The sequence below is a fragment of the Erythrolamprus reginae genome, chromosome 5 (genome assembly GCF_031021105.1).
Source record: "Erythrolamprus reginae isolate rEryReg1 chromosome 5, rEryReg1.hap1, whole genome shotgun sequence".
In the NCBI taxonomy this organism is placed as follows: domain Eukaryota; kingdom Metazoa; phylum Chordata; class Lepidosauria; order Squamata; family Dipsadidae; genus Erythrolamprus; species Erythrolamprus reginae.
Genome location: NC_091954.1, coordinates 34992592 through 35008760, shown reverse-complemented (window position 1 = coordinate 35008760; position 16169 = coordinate 34992592). Strand labels below are relative to the sequence as shown.

The 16169-nt window shown below is 39.2% G+C and overlaps 1 protein-coding gene across 1 annotated transcript in view; it reads left to right on the top strand.

Moving 5' to 3' along the window:
* HTR7 (5-hydroxytryptamine receptor 7) overlaps window positions 1-16169 on the top strand; it is a 114525-nt gene that overhangs the window by 24563 nt on the left and 73793 nt on the right. The window lies entirely within an intron of this gene.

Below are 16169 nucleotides of genomic sequence, written 5' to 3'. Positions count from 1 at the left end.
CGAGTTGAACGCATGGTGAGGTTTACAAAAGAAGCCCTGCACCGGGCAACACCGGGAGACTGGCAACAGCAGGTGGACGAATTCCTGTTAGTCCAGCACATCACCCCGTCAGCCAGCACAAACAAAAGTCCAGCAAAACTTCTTATGGGACGGAAACTCCGTTCCAAGCTGGACAGAATTCACCCAGAGTATGCCGACAAGAAAGACAAGCCTACAATAGATCCTGAACGGACTTTTAAAACAGGCGACCCAGTCTATGCAAAAGATTTTGATTCAAATCTCCGCTGGAGAGAGGGGACAGTTGAATCTAAAACCGGCCCCAAATCCTACACAATCCAACTAGCTAACGGGAAAATCTGGTGGAGACACATAGACCAAATCAGAAAACGACATCCACGTGAGTTAACACAAAGTAACAATGATGTTTTTCCCCTAGATCAAACGCACGGAAATTACCAAAACCAACCAGACTACTCACCGTGTCCACTTCAGGCATCCAGCGGCGGCTGTCCTGGAGCCCTGGCGGCTGGCATTGGAATGGCTGCTTCAACATCCATAGGCCAAGACAACCTTTGCCAGGACAGAGTGACACAGGAGCCAGCCGACCAGGAGGACAACTCCCTGCAAACTGAACTGCGCAGGTCTGGGCGAGTCAACAAACTACCAACCAGATTACAGGACTACGTTACATACTTAAATGATTGACATTTCGTTCAACCTATGGGGGGAGGGGTGTTATGTTTGTACTTTTAAAACAAGGTAACCGCTGATTGGCTAAGTCGCGGCCAAGGGAAACCTTGGCGCAAAAGTTTTAAAAAAAGAGGAACTCACGGCTGTTTCCCTGCGCCAGCAAGGTATATAAGGCGCGGCTTCAGCCGGTAGCCAGCAGTCACTTCCTACTTGCGAGCTGGTCACTTCAACTGTTCCTGAATGCAAATAAAGAGCTGTTAACCTTCCCGAGCCTCCAGCCTCTGATTTAACACATACCTCCAGCACTAAAACCTTACTGAATCTAGAACACTAACCAAAATATAGATATATGAACAAAAACACTCTAGACACAATACAAACTGTATTTCTATTGTTATTATTTGCTGCATCACAGGGTATCCCAACACAGGAGCTGCTCTAAATCTGGCATATACAGATCTAAACACAGGACATGGAGAGCATTGTTGGTATACCAAGATCAGATTTTTTGCTTACAGAGTTGTTCCTGCTACACTGAACAGTTAAATTAACTTTTGCTCTGAACAAAGACAGTAGAGCAAAAATTAAGAACAGCTGGAATGCCTCTAAATTCCTTACAAATCTCGGATGATACTCAGATCAACAAGTGGGTTGAACAACGCTGAGTTATTCCAAACTCATTTCCCTCATTCGAGCCCTAGCAGCACCCAAGACTAGTATTTTCCTCTAATTTGAGGAAGGACCTTTTTGTGTCTAGGAACAATATCCTCCCATCCACATTATTATTTGTCACCTATGCCAACTTTTCAATTTCAGCACTTTTATCTTAGTGATTCCAGGAAAATCGATCAATGTAACAAATTATTTGCTGTTGCAACTTTTATAAGGATCTTAGAAAAGACACCAGATTTTCATGTTGCATTAAATGTCCCTGATGATTTTTATACCCTCTTTTTACTTTCAGCTCAATTTATGAATCCAATTGTACAGTGGCCAAATTTATTGTGGCAGCAGCGAAGACAACAAACAAAACTTCAAACAAAATCTTACCAAATTTTTAACCGCTCGATTTTATTTGACTGTTTTTATCTCTGATCTTAAGTTGTAAATTAAGAATTAGAAATAAGCCTCAGCAGGTTCAATATAATTGCAGTTAAATAAAATGAGTATTAAACAAATTTGCTCAGGAACAAATTCTTTGTTTTTTTATATGAGCATGGAATGCTTGGTATTTGCACTCTTACAGCTACAGTTATTAAAAAAGTGTTTGCTTTTAAATCTGATGCCCAGTTCTTCATTAAACATTTCAAGTAAATCTGATTGAATATGCAGTTCTCTGTCTGCCTACATGGATGCCAACTTTCTGAGGTCAGTGGAATTTTTCTCCAAGGATTTGGCCATAAACAATTTAATTTAAATACAGTAGATGAATTTAAAATACCAGCTAGATTGCCTTTTATAGATTTCTGATTGTGCGCTGTGAAAGTGAAAACACTTTTGCACAAGCATTTCAAGGTGCTGGTCATCACCTATGAAGCTGGACGTGGCATAGAGCCAAGCTTAATTAATGGGTATAAATTTTTTCTTTATTTTTCTTCCAACATACGATAAAACAACATGAGCAATAAAAAATACAGAATCAATGCTTAAAATAATAATTAATGATATTTCTTTGATACGTTAAACATTCAGAGAAAAAAATGCTAATAATACTTTCAATATGTACTTTTTATCCTCTTTGCTAAGTTAATTAAAATTAACTACACATGAGATATATTTCAGCTACAGATAACAATATTATGAAATCTAGTCCCCTATATTCCCTTTTTCTATTTATAATAAAACATAAACATCTTAACTCAATACAGTGGAACCTCAACATACGAGCAGCTCTACTTGCGAGCAACTCGAGATAAGAGCTTGGGAGGGAGCGTCATTTCCGTTCGCCTCCCGAGCTCACATCCGGGATACGAGCCACGCCTCCCTGACTCTTTCGGCGAAGGAAGGAAGGCAAGGAAGCGCCCGGCTCCTCTCTGCTCGTAGTATCCCACTTGGTAAGCATTCGCTTGGCTTCTGCTTGGGGGTGGGGGGGTCCTTGGCTTCTGCTTGGGGGTGGGGGGGGGCCGTCCCCGCTTTAGGAGCAGCAAAGAAGCCACGCGCCGGTTTTGAAAGATCGGAGCCAGCATGGAAAGCTTCCCCAGGCTGGCTCCGATCTTTTAGAACACACGCGCGGCTTTTCCGCTGACTCCTAAAGCGGGGAAGTTCGCCAGGAGTCAGCAAAGAAGCCGCGCGTGTGTTTTAAAAGATCGGAGCCGGCATGGGGAGGCTTTCAATCAACCCCCGAGTCCGGGTTGGGGGCTCGGGGGCTGATTGAAAGCCTCCCCATGCCGGCTCCGATGTTTTAAAACACACGCGCGGCTTCTTTGCTGACTCCTGGCGAACTTCCCCGCTTTAGGAGTCAGCGAAGAAGCCGCGTGTGTGTTTTAAAACATCGGAGCCGGCATGGGGAGGCTTTCAATCAACCCCCGAGTCCAGGTTGGGGGCTCGGGGGCTGATTGAAAGCCTCCCCATGCCGGCTCCGATCTTTTAAAACACACGCGCGGCTTCTTTGCTGACTCCTGGCGAACTTCCCCGCTTTAGGAGTCAGCGAAGAAGTCGCGCGTGTGTTTTAAAACATCGGAGCCGGCATGGGGAGGCTTTCAATCAACCCCCGAGTCTGGGTTGGGGGCTCGGGGGCTGATTGAAAGCCTCCCCATGCCGGCTCCGATCTTTTAAAACACACGCGCGGCTTCTTTGCTGACTCCTGGCGAACTTCCCCGCTTTAGGAGTCAGCAAAGAAGCCGCGCGTGTGTTTTAAAACATCGGAGCCGGCCTGGGGAGGCTTTCAATCAACCCCCGAGTCTGGGTTGGGGGCTCGGGGGCTGATTGAAAGCCTCCCCATGCCGGCTCCGATCTTTTAAAACACACGCGCGGCTTCTTTGCTGACTCCTGGCGAACTTCCCCGCTTCAGCCGACGTCTTTTCCCCTCAGCCCTCGGGCTTGCACGCATTAATCGCTTTTACATTGTTTCCTATGGGAAACAATGTTTCGACATACGAGCTTTTCGACGTGCGAGCCTCCTTCCGGATCCAATTAATTTCGTAAGTCGGGGTTCCACTGTATCTAATTTAATCCTTTCATCTCTGTGTTAACTCCTTATCCAGTGCTGCCACCAATCCTTATTTCATCATCTGGATCTTTAATAGATTAAAATTAAAACATCATGTATTTCTTCAACAGTAATTAAAAGAAAATACTTCTCAATTATTTTTAGTTTCCAACCATTCATAAAACTTTCCCCAGATCTTATAGTAATCACACTCCTCTTTATCTTGAAGTTTTAAAGTAAGTCTATTCATTTCAGCACAATCTAAAATCTTACGTAATACAGTGATCCCTCGAGTATCGCGAGGGTTACGTTCCAAGACCCCTCGCGATACTCGATTTTTCGCAATATAGTGGTGCGGAAGTAAAAACACCATCTGCGCATGCGCGCCCTTTTTCCATGGCCGCGCACGCGCAGATGGTGTTTTTACTTCCGCACCTGGGAAGACCCAGGGAAGGTTCCTTCCGCCGCCCAGCAGCTGATCTGCTCGGCAGCGCCGCAGCAGCGAGGAGCCGAAGATCGGGGTTTCCCCGCCGCCCACGCAAAGGGGAAACCCCGATCTTCGGCTCCTTGCTGCTGCCGCGCCCGCCGCTTGTCCGCCCGCCGCTTGTCCGCCGCCTCGCTTGTCCGCCCGCCGCTTGTCCGCCCGCCGCTTGTCCGCCGCCTGCCTGCCCGCCTGCCCGCCACTTGTCCGCCCGCTGCTTGTCCGCCCGCCGCTTGTCTGCCGCCTCGCTTGTCCGCCCGCCGCTTGTCCGCCCGCCGCTTGTCCGCCCGCCGCTTGTCCACCGCCTGCATGCCCGCCTGCCCGCCGCTTGTCCGCCCACCGCTTGTCCGCCGCCTGCCTGCCTGCCCGCCGCTTGTCCGCCACCTTGCTTGTCCGCCTGCCGCTTGTCCGCCGCCTGCCTGCCTGCCCGCCGCTCAGTGCACGAGAGAGGGAAAGTGCGAAAAAGAGGGAGAGCAAGAGGGGGAGAGATAGAGAAAGAGAGAGAAGGAAAGAAAGAAAGAGATGAGAAAGAAAGGAAGAGAGTGAGAGAGAGGAAGAAAGAGAGAGAGAGAAGAGTGGAGTATTTTTTAATTAATATTTTCTGAAAAATCGCGATATAGCGTTTCGCGAAGATCGAGATCGCGAAAATCGAGGGATCACTGTATTTCTCTTTCTTTCTTTTTTTTTATTCAATTTTTTTATTATTTTTCATAAAACAGACATACAGACGTACAAACATTAAACATAAAATGGGGATGTATTTCCCCGCTTCTTTTGAAAGTATACATTCAAATAGAAAAAAGAATACATAATCAAACATTTGTTAAATGTTAAAAAGTCTAGTAAAAAATTTTCAAATCTTAAATGCAATATTAGTACGGTATAAGTAAAAATGCTTAATATGTTATTTATGTGTAATATATTCATCTAATCAAACATTCAAACAAATCTCAATTACTAAACATACATAAAACAAAATTTTTAATATATCGCTTGTGAGTAAACTACTATATCAAAATCATCAACAAATACATCTAATATTGTTATTACCTAAATACAAACAGATCTATCTCTTATTTTTTCTTATCTAACCATTTATATATGTTGTTCCATGTTTCATAAAATTTTGTATCTTCTTGATCGTTTAATCTTCTTGTCATCATATCCATTTCGGCGCAATCTAATATTTTAGCTATAACTTCTTCTTTCTTGGGGATTTCCTCCCCCTTCCAGTTTTGCGCATATATTATTCTAGCCGCAGTTAATATGTGTATGATTAAGTAAAGAGTTTCCTTCTTATAAGTCTGATTAGTAATTCCTAATAAGTAAAATTCCGGGGTGTTATCTATGTCATATTTTAATATTTCTTTTAATATCTTCTCAATCATCTTCCAATAAGTTTTAGCTTTGCTACATGTCCACCATTGATGGTAATAAGTTCCTATATCTTTCTTGCATTTCCAACACAGTGGGGATGTTTTAGGAAACATTTTAGCTATCCTGTTTGGTGGAAGGTGCCATCTATAAAACATTTTAATTTGGTTTTCTTTTAATGAAACTGACTTGGTCATTTTCCAATTATTAATCCAGACTTTTTCCCAAGTATCTATATCTATTTCCTTACCTATATTTCTGCACCATCTTATCATGGTATCTTTTAGAGTCAACTCTATATTTTTGTGAGCGATAAGAAATTTATATATTTTCCCTATCATTTTTACTGAATTATTAATAATTAAATGACTTAGCAAATTCTTACTTTTATTAAAAGTGTAAAGAGTTATATCCTTCTGGTATCTGGATCGAATCTGGGCATAATGCCACCAATCTATTATTATCCCTTCTTCTTGTAGTTTATTCCTAGGCTTTAGCTTCATCTGATCATTTAATAATTCTTTATATCTATAAAATATTTTCGTGTCTTTTATAGATTTTGGATGTGTTATTGCTTCTAGGGGGGCTATCCATTCTGGAACATTTAAGAAGTGATTTTTCTTTATGTCCTTCCAAACCTCTAGTAAATACTTCCTTAATGTGTGTCTTTTAAAATATGAGTGATTTTTTTCCTTGTCATACCATATAAATGCATGCCAACCCAGCATAAGATCATGTCCTTCTAAATTTAATATTCTTTTATTCTCTAAGGTTATCCAATCTTTAATCCATGTTAAGGCGGCGGCCTGATAATATAATTTCCAGTTTGGAAGACCAAATCCTCCTCTTTCTTTAATGTCTTCCAAACAGTTTATTTTTATCCTTGCTTTTTTCCCTTGCCATATAAATTTTTTAACTAAGTTTGTCAAAGTTTTAAAGAAAGTTCCCCCTGGGTTTATTGGAATTACCTGAAAGAGAAATAAAACCTTAGGCAGAATATTCATCTTGATTGTGGCAATTCTTCCTAAAAATGATATTTTCAGGTTATTCCATGTTTCTAAATCTTTTTTAATTTCTGATAATAATTTTATGTAATTATCATTTTTTAAAGTTATTGTTTTCGCTGTTAAATTTATTCCTAAATATTTTACTTTCTTTACGGTTTTTATTCCAGAAATATTTTCTAATTTAGTTTCTTGTATTTTATTCATATTTTTGGTTAAGAAAGAAGTTTTGCTTTTATTTATCTTTAAACCTGCTACCTTTCCGTATTGTTCAATAGTTTGCAATAAAGAAGGAACAGTTGTTATCGGTTCTTCAATTATAAACGTTAAGTCATCTGCAAAAGCTTGGAGTTTGTAAGTTTCGTCTCCTATAGTTAAACCTTTTATTTCGGAATCCGCTCTTATTTTAATTAATAAAGTTTCAAGTGTCATAATAAATAACAATGGTGATATAGGACATCCTTGACGAACTCCCTTGTTTATATCAAGTGCTTGTAATTGGTTATTATTTAATATTATTTTAGTCGTTTGTTTTGAGTATATAGTATCTATTAAATTAACAAATTTTGAACCAAATCTCATTTTGTTTAATTGCATTTTTATAAATGTCCAGTTAACGTTGTCAAAGGCCTTTTGAGCATCTAAGAACATTAAGGATGCTGTCTTATCTGGATGTTGTTCATAGTATTCTAATGTGTTTATTACTGTTCTAAGGTTATTTTTAATTTGTCGCCCTGGTAGAAATCCATTTTGGTCTTGATGTATTATTCCATTTATAATTCTTTTAAGTCTCTTTCATCTGGAATTTTATTCAGCTTCCAATTTTGTGCATATACTATTCTAGCTGCTGTTAAAATGCTGGTGAGCCAAGCTTAATTAATGGACTGCCGATCTCCCATTCTTTCTGTGCCAAGCTAATAGGTGTGTGTAGAGCAGTGGTGGGTTCCTCCTGGTTCGGCCCGATTCTGCAAACCGGTAGCGCCAGCAATGGGAGGCTCTGCCTACCCGCCCGGGACGCTTCTGCTCATGTGTGCACGTGAACCAGTAGTAAAGGTTTTATAACCCACTACTGGCATAGAGAGAAAGGAAGATGACCTTGGTGGGGCTGTGCAGAAGCCGCTGTCTAGGCAAAAGTGGACTGAATCTGTGGTCCATTTCTCTTTTTGCTTTCTTTTACGTTCTCTACTTTCCCAAGGTAGCAGAATGCAAATACTTGCAAAGTTGGAACAACAATTTTTAAAAAATCAGTTATGAAATGGAAATTCCCAACTGGAAAGGAGAAATTAAATTACTTTCCTTGATGAGAGAGAGAGAGAGAGAGAGAGAGAGAGAGAGAGAGAGAGAGAGAGAGGTTGGGTGGAAGGTTGATTGTACTTTTCAGCAATTTATGATAATATTTGTGCATAGTATGTTTTTGGCACAAAAATAAAAATCCAAAGAGAAATTCAGCTGCTGCCATTAAACTTACATGACACTGACAACTTAGTATTAAGTCCCTCTGGAATCAGCTCCCCCCCCCCCCCGGAGATTCTCACTGCCCCTATCCTCCTTGCCTTCTGTAAGAGTCTTAAGACCCACCTATGTCTCCAGGCTTGGGGCAATTAGGTCTCAGCCCCTTGGCCAATGAAATGAGATATATGCTGTATGACTGAACTAGTATGATTGTTTTTAAATATTGGACTTTTAAACTGTAATTTTAAATTTAATTATATTTGCCTTTATGTTGTATTGTTATATTCTATGCTGTGAGCCACCCCGAGTCCTCGGAGAAGGGCAGCATACAAATCAAATCAAATCAATCAATCAGGGTAGATTTTTATAGGTAATATCCTTGCACCATTGATGATGAAGTTGTTGAAGTTGATGGGGCACTTTATATATAACAATGAACAAGATGAAGCCACTAGGACTTTTAGAGCCAAGACTTCATTGTCTGCAAAGGAAATGTCACGTTCTTCTACTTTCAAGGCCTAGAATGCTCATGCAGTGATACAATTTTCAACTCATAAAATATCAGGGAGCATTTATGAGAGAAAGAAAAAAAAATGGCTTGGAATATATTTGCATAATACACACTTTTAGTTTATTGAAGAAGAGTTTCAGGCCATTTAGCAAGTAAAAAGCTAATCCAAGTGGGGCCTGGAGGTGGCTGAAATAAGAGGCAGTCATGTAATGTGGCCATATATTTTATTAAAGCAATGATAGGACTCTTTTTTGCTGTCTTGCTGGAGGCATGCGAGACATGTATCAATTGTAAGAGGCCTACAATTTGTCTTCTCCATCCCCGGAGGGTCTAATTGTCTCAATTTAGATCTCAGAATAGATCTATGGCTGCTTGCTTAGATCACCATGTGTATTTGGTTTATCATTTAGATGAGGAATATAACATTACAATATTTTGAATGCTATCACTTGGTGGCTACCAGCAGCTTGAAAAGAAGCCCAGTTCCAAAGCCCAGGGAATGGTTTCAACCCTGGTACAGTTTGTCCACCAGGTAGCTGGAGTGAAAGCATTAATCATAATACAGCTATTCAGTTTGTTTGTAGGTAGAGGTGATATTCTTAAGCGTACTTCCTTCCAGTCTCAGGGCTAATTTATAAACAGTTGAAATATATCTGTCATGCTTGTGCTGTTGGTTGGAGATTTCCAGTGCTTTTCAGAGGATCTGTTTAATATTTTTGGAGCGCGTCAGCAGATACAGTTACTTTGTTTTGTAGTTTGGCAGCTTTTCTTTAAAGTTTCTTGAGAAGTAAAGGAAACTATTGCAAGTTTTTTTTAAAAAAAGGAGAAGGGCAGGTGGTTTGTTGGGATTAAAGATAGTGAATGCCAATAGGTTTACCAGAGGTCCCCAGAAATTTCATGATCTAGGATGAGAGAATTTTAAATGTTGAATCATCCCATTAAAAACGTATTGGTTGGCTTCATATAATCTAGTTGTATGTAGCTCTTGACAATACACATTACACTTTAAATACAATATATAACCAGTGTTAATAGTTTTTATTTTTGGGGGGTGCATGAAGAAAGACAGGGCTCCTCTTGCCGTCTTACCTGATTTCCATCTCTGTCTCCCTAACCGTAACCAGAGGAAATGGTGGAGACCAGCTGCGCATGCATTTAAATATTTTGGGGGTGGACTTATTTTAGGAGAAAGGCTTATTTTCAGGGGTTGTCTTATTTTCAGGGAAACATGGTAGGTCCACATCTTTAGTAGGTAAAAAAAACTGATTCTGTTACTTTTTGTCCTTCTCCTTGCCCTATTTACAACTGAAATATGATATACAGAATAGGTATCTATTTCATCCTCCTGGATAATAACTTAGGAATCTTCTCTTCTATTCATGCAAATGAGCTACTGTTCATGAAACAGAGCTTCAGCTTCTGTTTTGGTGGAAGTTCTACCTGGGTTTATGGCAGTGGTTCTCAACCTTGGCAACTGACTCATATTTATGATGACTGCTGTGTCCTGGGGTCAATGTATTGACCTCTTGTGACCTTCTGACAAGCAAAGTCAATGGGGAAGCCAGATTCACTTAACTGTGCTATTAACTTAACAACTGCAGTGATTCACTTAACAACTGTGGCAAGAAAGGTCATAAAATGGGGCAAAATTGACTTAACTCTGATTTAGCAAGATAAATTCTGGGTTCAATTGTGGTGATAAATTGAGGACTACCTATAGATAGCAGGAGCTTCTTCTTCTTCTTCTCTTCTGCATCATAGTTGATCAATTCTCTACCCATGGAATGCAAAATAATTCCCTTCCATAATCCATCTGTTTTTTTAAACAGTTTTATATGCTGTTTTTGGACTATGTGTTGTTTTATCATGCATAAGGTGGGGAAAGGCAGAACGAAGATGTAGAAAATAAATAAAAAAACCACATTAATGCCACAATCCAATGTTTGAATTTGCAGTCATCCCTGTACATGGAGATGTCTGATCTTTAAAGGATTGCTTCTAGCCCAAGTTTGGTTTTTCTCTTAAAAACAGAACGCCAATATTTCAAGTTGTCCCTCAGTTAGGCAGTTAGCACTTGGACTACCAACTGAGCAGTTCTGCCAGGTTACCTAATCTTATTCTTCTTGAATTTGAGATGTGTTACATGACATGCATTAGCTTCTAAATGACTAATTATTTCTAGATGGACTGTGTGGAAGGTTTATGCAAATCACTATCCTTTTTTTTGGAGGAGGGGGGATTTGTTTTGAGTTATAGACTTCTTTTTCAGCCACAAGTGCTAATGGTGTATTGCTGTGTTTGGGAAACCTTGGTTGGGCTGGAGAATATTTACCTGCAGTGGGTTTGGTGAATTCTGAACTTGTACTTTTGCTCCTGCTTTTTCAGAGAACTGAAAGAAATGGCAGGAGGTAATCTGTGTGCTTTGGTGCCTGCATGAACCAGTACCTTTAAAAGGAAGAAGCTATAAGACCCTGGATTATGCAAATTACTCATCATAGCCTGTGCTCAGTTATACTATGGGAATAATTCTACCTAATCTTCATTTGACTTAACTCTGAGCGAATATGCACAGGACTGCTGCCTAAACTTTAGAAATGGTTTCAATGTAGATGCATTAATAAAATATAGGCATTGTATATACTGAGGAGTGGTTTTTTTGGTATAAACATCTGTTCATGATTTACTGAAGGCTCCTTAGGAAATGGTTGTTTTTTAAACAAAAACAGCGAAAGAGGTGCCTATTTGGACTCATAAAGAATTTATATAGAGCTGTAAGTTTAAAATGTGCGTCTCTAAGCAGAGGTACTGTATGCCTAGCTTTGTATTAATATATGCGGAACATAGATGAAACCTGTGGCTGAATTCAAGGCACATTTAGTTTAATACAGTTATGTTAAATATGATTAATGGTATTATCTCAGCACTCATGTGTGAAATTGAAAATGGACCTAGTGCTTTTATGCATTTTTATATGTGATTTAGCTGTTTGTTTTAAGTGCCTTACCCCATTTGAAATTGAGATTGAAGCCCTACTTAAAAGTTTGGCAAATGTGATTTTAAAAAACACACATGAAACCATCTATATTAATGCGGAACATCTGCATGGAATCTTATCAACCCCGGAATGCCTACAGTTTTTATGCAGACTTTCTCAATCAGCCCAGGACAAAGGAAATAAAATGGAGCCCATTATTCATGGCTCTGTTCATGGAGATTTGCTAAATCTCATACAAATCTAATAAACAAACAAACAAACAAACAAACAAACAAACACTTAAATAATAACACTGTTTAAATAAGAGAGTTGTGTTTCTGCCCCCAAAAGTGGAAATACATCTAGATCAGGTCTTTGTTGAGCTGTGTTGTTTGATTTTATTTAAAAGTTAACTAATACCAGCATAATTCCAGTCACTAAAATAAATGAACTTTTGCAGTAGAGTGCAAATAAGAATGAGAGCCCCCAGGAACCAATGTGCTTCCATCCCCATCTTTTAAACCTTTCCAAATCCCCAGAAATCCCCATAATTGGTCCCAATGAGCTCCAGAAACCTCAAACTCCCGGTCTTGTTCTTTAATCCACTCATTCCCCTAAAAGTATGGAATAAAGGACAGAAAAGCACCAAGCCCAACAACATCAGCACCCTTTCTTTAGGTGATAGTTCAAGGGACTATATTTTAGCTTGCAAACCTTATACGTTGCCCCTACCCCCGAATACACGACTGTAGTGAAAGTCTGGAGGAACTGAAGCTCCCAATAGATCCTCCTATACCAAGAAAGGAGTCCTTATAGCGTCTCAGCTGTGTGGAGCAGAGGTTCTTGTTTAGTGCAACATATTTCATAAGCAAGAAGCTCAGCAGTCACCCTTTAACAAATTGAAGCACCTCTCCTGTTTAGATCTGTTATCCGTTGCAGCTGCTTCTATTAAGGCAGTCAGCCATGCAGACAAGAGTTGGTTCAAATGCTGGAATTATCTCCCAGTCCAAATATATTAAATATAATTTTTCAGGCCTGCATAAGTCTATACCCTTGCTCCTACTTGCTGTCATCAGTTAGTTATACAGTAGTAATAGTGGCCATGTCTCATTCCCAATAATATTGACAGATTCAACATTAGGTATTTCTGCTGCTCTTTTTCCCAGATGAAAGAACTTCAGAATTTCAAAAGAAAAGGGACAAATAATTGTTCTCATTCTATAATTGGCCAGGCTGGCTGAGCTTCTCTCGAATCCTGGAAATGAGACCTGGTCATTAGAACCCAATCCAGTGTGTAATCAAATCAATTTGTTTTGAAGCTGAAAGGACAACGGCTGAATAAAAAAAATTATGTAAACCCTTAAATTATGCTAGTTGGGTGGTTTGGTTTCTACCCATTCAGCTGGATGCAGACTGCTTGTTTGGCATACAGATGTTTGTTTTTGTCCCGAACATTGTGTTTCCTTAGTTCAAGACAAAAGATGAAAAGCATTCTAGAGTTTCTATAAAAGGCATTGCTTCATGGCCTTAATGCTTAGTGCATTAAAATGGACATGAGCATGTCTGCCGTTTTTCAAACCTTTCTGTGGCCAACTGGGGGTTTGCATAGTCCTTCCTTGGCACTTATAATCCACTTATAGTCTTTGGTTTTCTTCCCAACCCCTTTCAGGCTTTCAAAATCGGAGTTTTCCCCAGTTCGGCAGGGAAGGGTCGGCTGACTGTTCCAGAGACACGTACTGCAACATCAAAATTGCGGGCCTTTCGGCTTCCGGTTTGGCGGTGATCGCGGCGGGACATCCTTGGCAGGGCTCTGCCAAGCGATCCCTTCTACCCCCTTCGAAGGTCGCATTCGCGATCGGATCGGGCTCGGATGGCCCGATCCCAGAACAGGGGGCTCCCCTCTGCCCGAGGAGCCATCGCTGAGACTCCAGAGGCAGCGGTTCGCCCCGCAGCTTCGAAGACGGGAGAACCGATCCTCTTTGCCTGAGAGGACCGGCCAGCGCTTTCTCCCCTCACCCAGCGGGAAGCTGAGAAAAAGCTCTAAATTGAAAGTTCTACATTTATCTAACTGAAAAAGAATACATCCGATAAAGGACTCAAGGTAAAAAATTTCCTCTTTGTTTCAAGACCAAAATCTGAAGATTTGATCGTTCGCAAGCCTCAAGGGAAAGTTTTTTCTTTAACGAGGCGAAAGTGAAAGTTTTTTTTTTCTGAGTCTCATCCGCAAATAACAGCCGAGACTAAATTCTCTCATCTTCATTGTTTCCATCTTGTATTTGATTTTTGGAATCTATAAAATATTTTTTTCTTACTCTATGCTTTAATAAAAGATTTTAAATTGGAAATGGCTATTTAGAAGATTTCAATGCTTAAAAGAAGTTAGTAAAGATGACTAAAATTTCTTTTTTATAGTCTGTTAAAACATTGTGTTCTGGGCTGACATCTTAACTGCGGAGGAATATAATTTTGTTGCCTTATTTTTTTTTTCTCTCATCCTGTTGTCTTTGCAACATAATATCATTATATAACAACTTGAAAATAAATGGGAAATAGAAGGAACTGATACCTTTCCTTTGGAATATTTACCTTTGGATTAACCTACTTGGATTACTTGCTGACTGTCTTTGAACTACTTTGGATTACTTGCTGATTGCTTTTTTTCCTTGGGATTATTTTTTCTTCTGAGAACCTTTTCACATCTGCCTGATCATATGAACTTCTGACTTCTAACCTGACTCCATCTTGGGATCTATTTTTTTTGCCTTTGTCTTGAACTTGGAAAAGAACATAGACTCCATTTTAACTACAAGAAAATTATTAATTTGACTTTTTTTTTTTCGTGAGACTTGCAATTGGGATTAAGTACAATTGTATTTTTTGACATTGGGATTCACACTCTTTATTCATCTAATATAATTTCCTGATTTATAAGAAGAACATAACTATACATATTGTGTTTTCTTTTTGATTAATTAACTCTTTCTTTGTTCTCCTTCTGATTTTCCTTCTTTTTATTTCTATTTTTGAAAGAAGTTTGAATTGAAGACTATGCATTGTTAGCAACCCTTGGTTTCCTGCTCTATTTTAACTATTTGAATTGAAATACTCCCCATTTCTTTTTTTTTTCTCTCCCTTTTTCTCCCTCTTCTTGCTGCCTTATTAAATCTTTTTTCTCTTCTTTTTTTCTTTGTACTTTTTCAAACTTTCCCTTTTTAAAATAGTTATTACTCTTTCTTTGCTGTCATTTATTTTGTCTTTTTATTAGACCATTTATTTTTAACTTTTACTGGTTTTTTTTATTCCTAAAAGTTTTATATTAGTTTCCTGAGGTATTATATCTTTAAATTTTTAAAGACAATTTAAATTTTTAAAATAATTAATAACAATATATATTGGATTTTGAATTTTGAACTTTTTTGATAATTGAATAGTTATAATTTAAGCGTAACCGCTAATAAAACAGATTGAATAGATTTGGAATTTATAGAAATTTTCTCCTTTTCACTATATATAAATTTAGATTGATTTAAATTAACTCAAATTTTAAACAGCGGATTCAAAATTGATAATGTCAACTTATTCAACCGTTGTTAAAACAGTCAAAAAACAACCTACTGCAACAATCTCTTCTCCACAAGTGTCCCCACGTCCTTCCCCGACACACCAGGCCTCAGCTATGGCTTCCAAGGATAAAGAAAAAGACAAAACAACGCAGCCCAACTTTGCAACATTACAAGAAACTTTAAACAATATGCAGGACTCTATCTTTAAATCTCTAGAGAATGCCACCCAACAAAGAGAGGTTATAAAAGAGGATGCAACACAACAAAGGGAAGCCATAAAAGCAGACTTGGCAGAATTTAAAAAGGAGATGGCCCAACTGAAAGCTGATATGGGCGAGGTGAAAGACCAGATAAAGGAGATCCAACAAACACTACAAGAAAGTGATGATCGAGTGAAAAAGGTTGAAGAGAAATCTGACAAAAACGCAAAAAGAATTGATTATCTCGAAGGGAGAGCTGATGCAAGACACAGAAGACATGATGAATCAATTATCCAGCTGGAGATGCAACGTGCTTCGTATGGACTACGATTTCAGAATATGAAAGAGGAAAAAGATGAAGATTTAAAAATGACTATGGCGGAAACGATTGGAGGTATACTCCAGGAGGATCCTGCTGCGCTAGTGAAAGAAATCGATGAAGTTTACAGGACTTCGAATAGTTACATCCGTCGCCACAATCTTCCAAGAGAGATTCATATCAAATTCACCAGGAAAACTTTGCGAGATGACATACTCCATTGGGCAAGAAACTCCAAACTCCAACATCAAGGAGTGGAAATAAAAATATTAAAACAAGTTCCAAGAAGTGTCAGAGAGAGCAGAAGAGATTACCAGTTTCTTACCAGAATTTTGATCAAAGAAAATATAACCTATCGTTGGTTAATCCCACAAGGTCTTTCTCTGACATGGCGTTCTACAAGATACAAGCTGGAAAATGTAGAACAAGCTAGGTATTTCTTTGAAAATAGTG